Source organism: Octopus bimaculoides, chromosome 17, assembly GCF_001194135.2.
Source record: "Octopus bimaculoides isolate UCB-OBI-ISO-001 chromosome 17, ASM119413v2, whole genome shotgun sequence".
NCBI classification, from domain to species: domain Eukaryota; kingdom Metazoa; phylum Mollusca; class Cephalopoda; order Octopoda; family Octopodidae; genus Octopus; species Octopus bimaculoides.
This window is the reverse complement of record NC_068997.1, coordinates 32419145-32419463: the sequence shown is the minus strand read 5'-3', so window position 1 is coordinate 32419463 and position 319 is coordinate 32419145.

Sequence of the window (319 nt, the reverse complement as noted above, 5' to 3'; positions counted from 1 at the left end):
ATAATAATAATAATAATAATAATAATAATAATAATAATAATAATAATAATAATAATAAGGATGATGATAGATTATTATGAAAACATTGCCTTAGAAATATTTAAATGATTTGATATTTCGGGTAGAAAAACCTTTTGTCAAGAGAGTGTTGTGCGAGCAAGAAAGGAAAATATGTTTACTAGGGGCGTCACTCGCATATACACACATGCACGCACACACACACGCACGCACGCACACACACACACACACACACACACACACACACACACACACACACATATATATACACACTTATATACATATGTATATATATAGCACA